The following is a 13162-nucleotide window of genomic DNA, read 5'->3' as shown; positions in this document are numbered from 1 at the left end:
GCTTATACAGCAGGTAGAGGGAGAGGGGAGGAAAAAAAGCAAATAATGGATCAAAACACAAACACGAGAATTGATTGGCGTGAGCTAGCAACTGAGGGATGAATCAGCGCTGACAGGCTTGAGCCGTTCTCTCCGGGAGCACTGAACGCAAGAGTCAAAATGGCTGCAAACAGGGAGGAGGAGGAGGAGGTCAGTGCATGAAGATGATGATGGAGAGGTATCAGGCTGAGAGCACAAAGGCCAGGGAGAGAACATGATCAAGGTCCAGTGGGTGGGGTAGGAACAGAACATTTTTTGGGGGGGGGGGGGTTAGAGCAGAGCAAAAAACACTGCACTCGCCAACGCTAGAGTGTCACAAAGCATTGTTGACTAACCTTGACTGCATTCACCTCCTAGCTCACTGCCACACTTCCTTTCAACAAGTATTGACACAACGACAGTCTGCAAGAGAAAAACTGGAAGGGGGTGGGGGAGGATAGACACACACACACAGAGAGAACAGGGGAAAAGTATGAATGAGGTGAAAATGGAACAAACGAGGTGATAGCAGATTGACAGTAGAGGTGTATGTGTAGGTGAAGATGGCTGCCATCTTTGCCGTCATGTTGAACATGCGGCGAATGTTGCCAGCGAAAGCCATGAAGCTGTACAACATGGTAATAATGACACTAATTATTTTGTACCGCACATTTTAAAACCAGCATTTACAAAGTGCTTTGCAGTACCATTCACATTTTCTATGTGGAGATTGTAAGCATTTGTTCTAAGCCAGTATTCATTTCCCTCTTCCCCAACAAACCACTCTGGATGCACACAGATCTAAGCACTTATGCCTGCAACACACACACACACACACACACACACACACACACACACACACACACACACACACTCCCCCACCCCTGAACCTCCCCCATTATCCCATGAGCCCTCTCTACTCTGCCTCGCTCTACAAGAGCTTGGAAATAAAAACATCACAGCTCTGCCTCGCAGCACCTGTTCAATAACATTGACATTTCACATTCAGCATCCGCACACTGAGAGATTCCCTGCATTTACTCTCTTTAACACGTAGAAGCACAAAACACACACACACACACATGCACGCAAGCCAAATTCGTGCCAACGTATGCTTTTTAATGCCGCAAAGGCGGCTGCGTGTGTGCAGATGCACGTCCGTCCCGCGTACGTGCCTGCAAGACGAGGGGTAAAAAATTCATTTGACTAGCTGAGGTGCACGTCTTAATTTTATGAATTTTTTTTTTTTACAATTGACTAATTAAAAGATAGCAATTATTTCTTTGTGCGTTACAGAAACTGTGTTCGGTGTGTTTACGTGATATGACTCAGTAGCTTCCCTCATATTATTTTTTTCAGCACAAAACACATGCAAATCTCCTCAGGATCATTTAGGAACACTTGTCAATATTGTTTAGAATAATAAGAGACAACAGTAACTGTTTCACATGTTCATTGTCTTCTGTGCTTTACTGGAAGGGAGTGGCTGGGCTTTCGAACCAATCGTGTATCGACGGCAAATTAAGAACAAAACAAGACGACACCCCCAGATATTTACCCCACGTGCACAATTATTCTGTTTGTTCTCTTTCTTTCCTCGCCTCTGATGTAATACTCCTCCTAAATTCAGCTTGCATGAAATGAAATGGTCTGTTTGATATTATTCACTGCACACCTGGTGTTATTTCTTTTAAATTCAAAAAACAAAGTATTTCTATTCAAGGCAGTATAAGCACTGTCGAACGGCAAGCTGGGTATGCTGTTGTCTGACATTTGGAGGGGAGGGGGAGGCAAAACACACTCAATAACCACCCGGACCAGCATGTAATATTTATATTTGCTCCCAGATCAAACTTGCCAAAGAAGATTTTGGGGTCAAACATGTTTGTTTTAAACATTTGGTATGATTTTCTTTTATGTAACATGCTGCTACAATGCCAGTCTTCATGTAATAGTTGCCACCTGAGGAAAGCTGAAATGTGCCTGCTTCCATGGCTCAATGGTGTCATCAGGTGCAGCCTAACCTGGAAGGCTGAGCAGGGGCATCTGTTTGACAGCATTAGAGAGCATCAGAGCCCCTGCCATACACAGATTAAATGGCAGTAAATCTGAGGATTAGATTCATGTATGAATAGCCCATATTGATTTTGCAATCTCTTCAGTAACTCTGGGATTTTCACGGTGCAGACAATGTGGGCATCAAGCGTGTGCGCGCACATACACACATGGGCTCATCTATCTGCCTGGTTTTTAAAAGCCTCTAAAATCAGTCTGTGACTAACCCATCCCCATTTTAATCTGCTCATGTCTCCGCCTACAGGATGTATTCGAATAGCACAAGGCATGCAACATCATTCCTTTAAAAAACTGCCCGTTCATCCAGCCTCTCTGAGTAGCCACAACAAAGCAGAGAGAACTAAACAAGCTCAAGAGGCCTAGAAACGTCCAATCCTATATATTGTTATGTGTGCTCATGTGAGAACAAGATCGCTTCCATGCTCTTTGAGTTGAGGGTTATTATTTGTGAGCACCATGGGTTGATGTGGACGGCCATAGCGCCAGGATTTCTCTTCTTTCGGTGCCTCTTCTCAGTCTTAAAAGCTAAATATGCATGCTCTCTCTTTCTCTGTTGCTCTCTCTCTCTCTCTCTCTCTCTCTCTCTCTCTCTCTCACACACACACACACACACACACACACACACACACACACACACACACTTGAATTCATTCAACCCTGACGCGACCTTTTTGACACGAAAATCCCAAAATCCTGTGCTGAAACTCAAATCCCCTCTGACCACTATGGCCCTTCGGAAGCAGGATGACATCAAAAAGAAGCGCTTTGCTTTCATGACTTTAGTCCACCCCTCAGTATGTCAGCGTCTCTGGCCCTCTGCCACATGCTTGTCACACACACAAAATAAAAAAACACTATTTAGAAACATACGCAGCACATACAACATGAAGAAACCAAAGATAGCCTGAGCTGCAACTTCCCTATTTCCACACACAACGAGGTGGGCGTCAATTGTGCTGTGATATGAAGGGGCTTCCAAAGCAAACACACTATACTCCTTTCCCCTTTACAGCTACACAAAACATGGATAAAGCCTATATTTACAATATATGTACAATTCATTTTTCTTGCTTGGCAACCTGCAGCAACCTGACAACCTCATTCAAAATGGCTGCTCTGGTCATCATGCGTGCCCGTAGCCACCTATGGAGGCGCATGAAACTGATTACCTGGTGATTGGTTTGTATTGGGAGATAGCTCTATTAACCTTTGGGTAACACAGGTGTGTAACCAAGTAGAACGCTGCTCTTACTACACGAGAGAGACTGAGAGAAAGAGAGACATGGAGAAACTCGGTGTGACAGCAGAGCTGCTCCAATTAGGTAAGCACATTGAGCCGTCAGGCCACCACATTCATCAACACACAGAATGCCAGTCAGCAGCACCAGAAGGCTCGCCCGCCTCTTTACCACGCTACTGTTACTGTGGTGCAGTCGGGAGAGTGACAGGGAGGCATTTGCAAAGCAGATTTGGACCATTCTCCCCAGCATTTGGCAGCGCAAATGTTTCTATGCATGGTTTGGGTTGTTTTTACTCGCATTTCCCTTGTCCTAATAGACTGACCACGGGCCGCTAATGATATCATTATCATACATGCACTGTAATTATCTCGACCCACCGTGTGCCAAGATCAATGGACGGCAAAATTTGGATCAATTGATGAGTCTGCTGCTGTTAAGCTGCCGAAACATATTTCGCACACAGTCGATGTGCTGTTGGATGGGCTGTGAATGAATTGGGTCCCTGCCTGTTTTCAGAGTGCGGCATCCAGACATGGGGTTAGGCAAGTGGATCTGTGCCATATAAGAAGTGAACTAAACTGGCAGGGCTGGTGAGCTTCCCTCTGCTCTTCATAATGTCAACCACAGCCACTACTGCTGGACACAAAGCCCCAAACAACAGTTTAACATTTCTAACAAAGTCAAAACAATGTAATGATTGTATATGTTTTTCTACTGTCTCTTTGTCACCATCATGTTTAAAAGAACAGAATTTGATCAAAAACCAAAGAATTTGCATGAAAACAACAGAATTTGAAAACAAACAAGGGAATTTGAATGAAAACAACAGAATTTGAAAACAAACAACGGAATTTGAATGAAAACAACAGAATTTGAATGAAAACAACGGAAGTTTAAAACAAACAACAGAATTAGAATAAAAACAACGGAATTTGAATGAAAACAACGTAATTAAAATGTACAGAACAGAGTTTGAATGAAAGCAACAGAATTCTAAAACAAACAATAGAATTTGAATGAAAACAACAGAATTTGAGAACATACAATGGAATTTGAACAAAAACAATGGAATTTGAATGAAAACAACACAATTTGAACAAAAACAACGGAATTAGAATGTATAGAACAGAGTTTGAATGAAAGCAATAGAATTCTAAAACAAACAATAGAATTTGAATAAAAAGAGTAGAATTAGAATGAAAACAAAATCATTTGAATGAAAACAACAGAATTAGAATGAAAACAACGGAATTTGAAAACAAACAACGGAATTTGAATGAAAACAATGTAATTAGAATGTACAGAACAGAGTTTGAATGAAAGCAACAGAATTCTAAAACAAACAATAGAATTTGAATGAAAACAACAGAATTTGAGAACAAACAATGGAATTTGAATGAAAACAATGGAATTTGAATGAAAACAACCGAATTCGAATGTACAGAACAGAGTTTGAATGAAAGCAACAGATTTCTAAAACAAACAATAGAATTTGAATAAAAAGAGTAGAATTAGAATGAAAACAACAGCATTTGAATGAAAACAACACAATTTGAACGAAAACAACGGAATTTGAATGAAAACAACGGAATTCGAATGTATAGAACAGAGTTTGAATGAAAGCAACAGAATTCTAAAACAAACAATAGAATTTGAATAAAAAGAGTAGAATTTGAATGAAAACAACAGAATTTGAATGAAAACAATGGAAGTTTAAAACAAACAACAGAATTAGAATGAAAACAACGGAATTTGAATGAAAACAACAGAATTAGAATGAAAACAACGGAATTTGAAAACAAACAACGGAATTTGAATGAAAACAATGTAATTAGAATGTACAGAACAGAGTTTGAATGAAAGCAACAGAATTCTAAAACAAACAATAGAATTTGAATGAAAACAACAGAATTTGAGAACAAACAACGGAATTTGAATGAAAACAATGTAATTAGAATGTACAGAACAGAGTTTGAATGACAGCAACAGATTTCTAAAACAAACAATAGAATTTGAATAAAAAGAGTAGAATTAGAATGAAAACAACAGCATTTGAATGAAAACAACACAATTAGAATGAAAACAACGGAATTTGAATGAAAACAACGGAATTCGAATGTATAGAACAGAGTTTGAATGAAAGCAACAGAATTCTAAAACAAACAATAGAATTTGAATAAAAAGAGTAGAATTTGAATGAAAACAACAGAATTTGAATGAAAACAATGGAAGTTTAAAACAAACAACAGAATTAGAATGAAAACAACGGAATTTGAATGAAAACAACAGAATTAGAATGAAAACAACGGAATTTGAAAACAAACAACGGAATTTGAATGAAAACAATGTAATTAGAATGTACAGAACAGAGTTTGAATGAAAGCAACAGAATTCTAAAACAAACAATAGAATTTGAATGAAAACAACAGAATTTGAGAACAAACAACGGAATTTGAATGAAAACAATGTAATTAGAATGTACAGAACAGAGTTTGAATGACAGCAACAGATTTCTAAAACAAACAATAGAATTTGAATAAAAAGAGTAGAATTAGAATGAAAACAACAGCATTTGAATGAAAACAACACAATTAGAATGAAAACAACGGAATTTGAATGAAAACAACAGAATTAGAATGAAAACAACGGAATTTGAAAACAAACAACGGAATTTGAATGAAAACAATGTAATTAGAATGTACAGAACAGAGTTTGAATGAAAGCAACAGAATTCTAAAACAAACAATAGAATTTGAATGAAAACAACACAATTTGAACGAAAACAACAGAATTAGAATGTATAGAACAGAGTTTGAATGAAAGCAACAGAATTCTAAAACAAACAATAGAATTTGAATAAAAAGAGTAGAATTAGAATGAAAACAACGGAATTTGAATGAAAACAACAGAATTAGAATGAAAACAACGGAATTTGAATGAAAACAACCAAATTCGAATGTACAGAACAGAGTTTGAATGAAAGCAACAGAATTCTAAAACAAACAATAGAATTTGAATGAAAACAACAGAATTTGAGAACAAACAATGGAATTTGAATGAAAACAACACAATTTGAATGAAAACAACACAATTTGAACAAAAACAACGGAATTAGAATGTATAGAACAGAGTTTGAATGAAAGCAATAGAATTCTAAAACAAACAATAGAATTTGAATAAAAAGAGTAGAATTAGAATGAAAACAAAATCATTTGAATGAAAACAACAGAATTAGAATGAAAACAACGGAATTTGAAAACAAACAACGGAATTTGAATGAAAACAATGTAATTAGAATGTACAGAACAGAGTTTGAATGAAAGCAACAGAATTCTAAAACAAACAATAGAATTTGAATGAAAACAACAGAATTTGAGAACAAACAATGGAATTTGAACGAAAACAATGGAATTTGAATGAAAACAACCGAATTCGAATGTACAGAACAGAGTTTGAATGAAAGCAACAGATTTCTAAAACAAACAATAGAATTTGAATAAAAAGAGTAGAATTAGAATGAAAACAACAGCATTTGAATGAAAACAACACAATTTGAATGAAAACAATGGAAGTTTAAAACAAACAACAGAATTAGAATGAAAACAACGGAATTAGAATAAAAACAACGGAATTTGAAAACAAACAACGGAATTTGAATGAAAACAATGTAATTAGAATGTACAGAACAGAGTTTGAATGAAAACAACAGAATTTGAGAACAAACAACGGAATTTGAATGAAAACAATGTAATTAGAATGTACAGAACAGAGTTTGAATGAAAGCAACAGAATTCTAAAACAAACAATAGAATTTGAATAAAAAGAGTAGAATTTGAATGAAAACAACAGAATTTGAATGAAAACAATGGAAGTTTAAAACAAACAACAGAATTTGAATGAAAACAAAAGAATTAGAATGAAAACAACGGAATTTGAAAACAAACAACGGAATTTGAATGAAAACAATGTAATTAGAATGTACAGAACAGAGTTTGAATGAAAGCAACAGAATTCTAAAACAAACAATAGAATTTGAATGAAAACAACAGAATTTGAGAACAAACAATGGAATTTGAACAAAAACAATGGAATTTGAATGAAAACAACACAATTTGAACGAAAACAACGGAATTAGAATGTATAGAACAGAGTTTGAATGAAAGCAACAGAATTCTAAAACAAACAATAGAATTTGAATAAAAAGAGTAGAATTAGAATGAAAACAAAATCATTTGAATGAAAACAACAGAATATGAATGAAAACAATGGAAGTTTAAAACAAACAACGGAATTTGAATGAAAACAACCAAATTCGAATGTACAGAACAGAGTTTGAATGAAAGCAACAGAATTCTAAAACAAACAATAGAATTTGAATGAAAACAACAGAATTTGAGAACAAACAATGGAATTTGAACGAAAACAATGGAATTTGAATGAAAACAACGGAATTAGAATGTATAGAACAGAGTTTGAATGAAAGCAACAGAATTCTAAAACAAACAATAGAATTTGAATGAAAACAACAGAATTTGAGAACAAACAATGGAATTTGAACGAAAACAATGGAATTTGAATGAAAACAACGGAATTTGAATGAAAACAACGGAATTTGAATGAAAACAACGGAATTAGAATGTATAGAACAGAGTTTGAATGAAAGCAACAGAATTCTAAAATAAACAATAGAATTTGAATTAAAAAAAAGAGTAGAATTAGAATGAAAACAAAAGCATTTGAATGAAAACAACGGAATTTCAATGAAATTAACAGAATTAGAATGTACAGTATGAAAGCAACAGAATTCTAAAACAAATAATAGAATTTGAATAAAAGAGTAGAATTAGAATGAAAACAATATCATTTGAATGAAAACAACAGAATATGAATGAAAACAATGGAAGTTTAAAACAAACAACGGAATTAGAATGAAAACAACGGAATTAGAATAAAAACAACCGAATTAGAATGTACAGAACAGAGTTTGAATGAAAGCAACAGAATTCTAAAACAAACAATAGAATTTGAATTAAAAGAGTAAAATTAGAATGAAAACAATGGAATTTCAATGAAAACAACTGAATTAGAATGAAATGAATAGAATTTGACTGAAAACAAAAGAATCTGATCAAAAACCAAAGAATTTGAATGACAACAATGGAAGTTTAAAACAAACAACAGAATTAAACACCCATGTCAGAGTGGAAGACAACAGCAATAGAAATCTCTTTAATGTGTTTTAACTACTTGCTTACATCTCTTAACACTGTTTGGAACCCTCATTTATGTTACAACGTGCAACAAATTATATGTAACAACCTCCCTCCTCACTTACTTTAAAGCCAGCAAACTCTAGAAAATATAAATGCATCTTTTTTTCCCTTTTTTTGCAGGGCTTTGGATTGCATTTACTATTTCTTCATCTCTTTTTTGCAGTTATTAATTCATCAGGTCCACCTCCTGAACAGTGTTCATGCTTAAATCATAAGCCCTCTTGCTGTTTCCTGCTCCTGAATTGGTCTCAATCATGACAACAATTTGAGAGCAGTCGGATTGTGTGATCGGAGGTACCTGATTGCGCTGATGAGCAGAGAGGTGCTGAAGAAAGGAAAGTGGGCCATCTACACTGAACAACTAATGATAATAATATGACATGAACAACAACCCAAAGGTAACACAAACAGATAGCATCACCCTTACAACACTGCCCACTGTGTACTCACCTAAAGAAAGACACAATCCAATATGAAATCATCTCTACTTCAACCTTGAGCTAAGGGTCTTGTCAACAGTAACACTTTTCCCATGCAAGTCACATTTTAGAGAACTCTGTATATCCAGGGGAGAGGGTTAATTCTTTTCATGGGTCTGCTTATCATCATCCTTTAGGCAGCATGATGCAACTTATTCCAGTATACAAAGGCTAATGCAGTTAAATCACACCTAGTGGACTTGAATGCTTGACACTAAGCTTCCCAGCGTACTAGCTAGCTCGAGTGGGCGAGAAATGAACCTTGTTATGTGTCCTGACACTGGGCCCTGCTCCCCAGCAAATAAAAACATGCCTCTCACTTACTGGCTGCCTGCGCTCACGGCCCCATACATCAGCATTATAAAGGAGCTCGGCAGCCTCAAGGTCAGCTCAATTTCCTCCTGCCGTTATGAAGTATCAGAATCACAGCAAGAGGGGGCACCCACACACATGTAAAGAAATGATTTAGGGAGCGAGGGAGGGGAGGGAGAGAGAGAAAGAAAGAAAAAGAAAGAAAGAAGGGGGGGATTTGGAGTGTGAAGGAGAGGCGGTGTGTGATACAATAGGGAACTGTGACAAATCACCAGGAGAGAACCAGCCTCTTCTACAGTAAGGATGTGTGAGTGCGGACAATTGTGAGAAAATGTAGAGAATATTAAGCCTACTTGCTCATTCCACACACTAAGAATGTAGCAGTCTGCAGTATATGTAATGGGATTGAGCGGTTTCTGTTTAACAAGCTGATTCCCCTCGTGTAAGCGCTCAAGTGTAGTCTGTGAAACTACAAAGCAATTAGGCCTACAGAATTATTGTTTCAGAAAATGTGAATACGATGTTTACCTTTGACTGTAATTAAATTCTAAGCAGTTACACGGGGAAAACAGCAACCTAATGCAAACCTAATGCCTTTTTTTCCTTTTGAGATCTAGACCCATTCATCACATGCCCAAGCAATTTGATAAATTACACAGAAGCATGAAAGCTGATCATGTGCGTAGCAGAGTGCAATGTGTGTATGTGTGTGTGTTTGTGTGTGTAAGCCTCTGCCTGAGTCGTCATACTTGGCTGCCTCACTGGCTGAGGTTTGACATCTTCAGCTAAGAGCCTGGGGAAATAACAGCAAATTCACTTAATGGCACCACCTCATCTATTCCTCATACAGAGAGAGGAGGGAGACAAGAAGGAGAGTTCCTTGAGGTGTTACAAAATGGCTGTGTGCTCTCGGCTGTGCTCACCGCCTCTACCATCCGAGGAGGTGCAGGTGTGTGGGTAAACACACAGCGCATTGAGACCCATCACAGGCCGTGGTTGGCCACCAGCTGTAATTTGCAGTCCACTCTGACCCCTTTGCGAAAAAGCCAGCCAGCGCTGCCGCTGCAGAGCTTTTTGTGGTGACAGCCCAATCCAGTTTGATTTGTGTATGTGTGTGTGTGTGTGTGTGTGTGTGTGTGTGTTGGGGGGGGGGGGGGGGGGGTGTCTCATATGGCTGTGCAAAGATTTGTACCTGCAATGTGCAATGACAAACATATGAAGACCTAAACCCAGCGACAAATGTGAATAGCTGCAGTTATGTGCGTGCTTGTTGGTGTAGGTGTAAGCAAGCATGAGTGTGTATGTTTATGTGTGTCTGCAGGGAGCGTTACAGAGCCAGAGGTATAATGGCCCCACTCCATCTTTGTGTGAGGTATTGCAGAACAATGCAAAGCAGAGCACAGCAGCTGGGAGGGAGCCTGGGCTTGGGATGGCATGCAGTTGGATAACGTCTCAGGGTAACAGCAGGTATGCTATCAGTGCAGCCTGAATCCCCTCAGGGCTATTTACAGAGACTCTGACCCCAGCGAGGCTGGGCTGATGACGTCTCCGTGCCTGCAGCAAAGGAAAAGCAAGACCCGAATTCATGCCACTGCTTCCTATCAGCTGCACAACATTTTATTCCAGCAGCCCTTAACAGCTCTGCAATTGTTCAAATGATTTACTAACGAAAAAAAAACCTCAATGGCTCAACGAGTATATTTACAAGGACTGTAGCTGTACAATAATTTACCCAATAGGGACAATACTCTGAACAATAAACTGCTATGTAGACATTCTTTTCCAATTAACCTAACCTGAATACGGTCAAAGTCAGAGGAAGTGTAATCACATTAAGGCATGTACTGCCTTATTCAGAAGCATTTTGGATATATGTTCACCTTAATAGAGCGATGAATCATAACTGGAGCTGACAGTGTATTGCAGCAATCAAAACTGCCTGACAAAAAGAGGCTCTAGCATCTGACTCAGCTTTCATGTAGCTGCCAGATTAATAGTACAAATTGCGGTGTATTTGCAGAATGTGTGGCAAGGCAGTAGCAACATCACAGAAAAATATGGTATGAGGCTGAGCACTGGGAAGAAACTGACGCTGCAACATAACATGGAGGAGGAGTCCAAAGATATTTACTGGGCTTTGGTGCGCAGCATAAAAACGGGAAGAAATAAATTAATAAAATACTTCTGGAGAATAGGCTCAATTGTGGTGCTATATGAGTGTAGCCAATTACACAATCACACATGGGTTACAAATAATTGTTTTCATTATCAATTAAGATGAAGATTATTTTCATCAATAAATTGATTTGTTGTGAAAAAAAAAGAGCCTACTGTGACCATTTCCCGGAACCCAAAGGAGCATTTTCAAATTAATAATCTCATATTAATTATTATAATCAAAAAAATGTAAATGGTTTGCAACAACTTCTGAATGTTTTTCTGTAAATTGACGCAGCCTGGCCAGCAACAACCCTATTTTGGTATGTGATCTACTAGAAGAAAGAACACACACCAAGAAGACCTGTGCGATCAATACAGTTACTTTCATTTTGATCTGCCAACAAACTAAAGTAGGGCTGTGCGATATGACCAAAATCTCATATCCCGATATAAGAATTCTATCGTCCGATAACGATATAAATCACAAAAATGTAACATTTTCTGTAAATTCTGTGAATCTTGGGCAGCTCGACTTGCGGGAAGTGTTTCCAGCTGCTCATCGTGTAGCTGGAGTCGAGTGTTTTAACCGATGCATGAAACGATACATTTTTAGACATAAGTTGTAACGGCCGCCGTTTTCTTTGTGCGTATTTATTACACGGCGTGCTGCGGGGAAAAGTCTGTTCTAACGTTTGAGTCTAAGGTTTATTTTTTAGCACCTGACGGCTCTTTTCTACTTCTCATCCGGAAATAATCTGCTCTTTCACGTGATTCAGTATATTTTTGAAAAGTCTCAACAGAATCTTGAGCTTTATTGTGAAAGGTTTATGTGGAACATAAACAAGCGGACACGCGATGCTGTTACCGTCATTGTTGCTAACCACAACGCATAAAAACAGGCGCTTGTCCGTCCGTAGTGTGGTTATATAAAATATAAGAGAAAGAGAGAACTTTAAGAAATTAATATAGCCACTACAGTGACCATCAAAACCATGAAAAAATATTGCCGTAAACAGTTTATTTTGCGACACCACGAAAGAAACGATAGCGTAAAATGAAACGATAGACGTTTTTATATCATCATCCGATATATATCGTTATATCGCACAGCCCTAAACTAAAATGACTTCCACATCTCCTTCATTATGATGTTGGATGGTAACGTAGAAATAAACGGCAGCTGTGAAAGCTCACTCCACGTTAAAATAATTCGCTTGAATTATTGAATTGGATTAAGATGTTTATTTTACCGCTCTGTGCACTAAATCTGAAGATTAACAATTTTCTGGAGCTTTAATCTCTTATCTTATTTACAGCATAAAACATAAAAACATAACCGTGTTGCATTTTACGGTTATGTTTTTATGTTCTATAGATTTTTATCAACATTTTATCATCATCATCTGATATCATCTCTCATCAGAGTAGGTGACACTCATAGGGATCATTTTGTCTCACGTGATGTATGAAAACCTCACTTTTTGTGACCACACAGGCAGTTTGAATTAGAAAGTGTGGCTTAACAGAGAAAATTGAGAAACTCTTTGTCTCCAACTGGGGTTTTAGGTTTCATCCAGCCAGATAATGTAAAAAAAGCCTAGCT

At 37.5% G+C, this 13162-nt stretch overlaps 1 protein-coding gene across 2 annotated transcripts in view; it reads right to left on the bottom strand.

Moving 5' to 3' along the window:
• Positions 1-13162, bottom strand: part of rerea (arginine-glutamic acid dipeptide (RE) repeats a) — a 132272-nt gene that overhangs the window by 97559 nt on the left and 21551 nt on the right. For both annotated transcript variants that reach the window (XM_082518710.1, XM_082518711.1), the window contains exon 2: positions 375-455. The gene's annotated coding sequence lies outside the window, so the exon portion shown is untranslated. The remainder of the gene's footprint in view (positions 1-374; positions 456-13162) is intronic.

Source organism: Aulonocara stuartgranti (assembly GCF_965226115.1).
Source record: "Aulonocara stuartgranti genome assembly, chromosome: 20".
In the NCBI taxonomy this organism is placed as follows: domain Eukaryota; kingdom Metazoa; phylum Chordata; class Actinopteri; order Cichliformes; family Cichlidae; genus Aulonocara; species Aulonocara stuartgranti.
Note: the sequence above shows the minus strand (reverse complement) of the source record. Positions and strands in the feature narration are given on the sequence as shown.